This window comes from Halyomorpha halys, unplaced genomic scaffold (assembly GCF_000696795.3).
Source record: "Halyomorpha halys isolate HHAL.00 unplaced genomic scaffold, Hhal_1.1 Scaffold2732.1, whole genome shotgun sequence".
NCBI lineage: Eukaryota > Metazoa > Arthropoda > Insecta > Hemiptera > Pentatomidae > Halyomorpha > Halyomorpha halys.
This window is the reverse complement of record NW_027114706.1, coordinates 17,949-18,495: the sequence shown is the minus strand read 5'-3', so window position 1 is coordinate 18,495 and position 547 is coordinate 17,949.

The window sequence follows — 547 nt, the reverse complement described above, 5'->3', positions numbered from 1 at the left end:
GCAAGATGGCCCAGGCCTTGGGACTAGCTCAAGCCGCAAGCCTGCCGCCAGACTCTGACGATGAAACTGGGTCTCCACCGGTCGGCGGTCCATCAAAGGCAGCAGGTCCCATAACACGGGCTAATGCAAAAAATTACACACTTGTAGCTCGCAAGAAGGAGACAAAGAAGGCGAAGACCACTATGCCACAATTAGAGAAGACAGATCCAGACCTTGCCGATGATAATTCATTCGCAGTTCTTTCATCATTATCTACAGACCCTGGGACCTCAAGAGTAGAACTTCCTACCAAGAAATCTCCGACAATTCCACCGGTCATCGTCGCAGGTCATCAAGTCCCAGAGGTGTGAACTTATTTAGCTCGCCTTAAAATTCAGAAATATCTGGTGCGTAAAACTGGAGGGGGTATCCAGATTTTCCTAGAGTCCGCAGCGGACCGCGACGCAGTCGCGAAAGGACTCAAGATACTGCAAATCGGGCATCACACGTACGCCCCACGAAATGGCAAGACACAGCAGCGTTATGTCATCAAAAACATCGACATCTC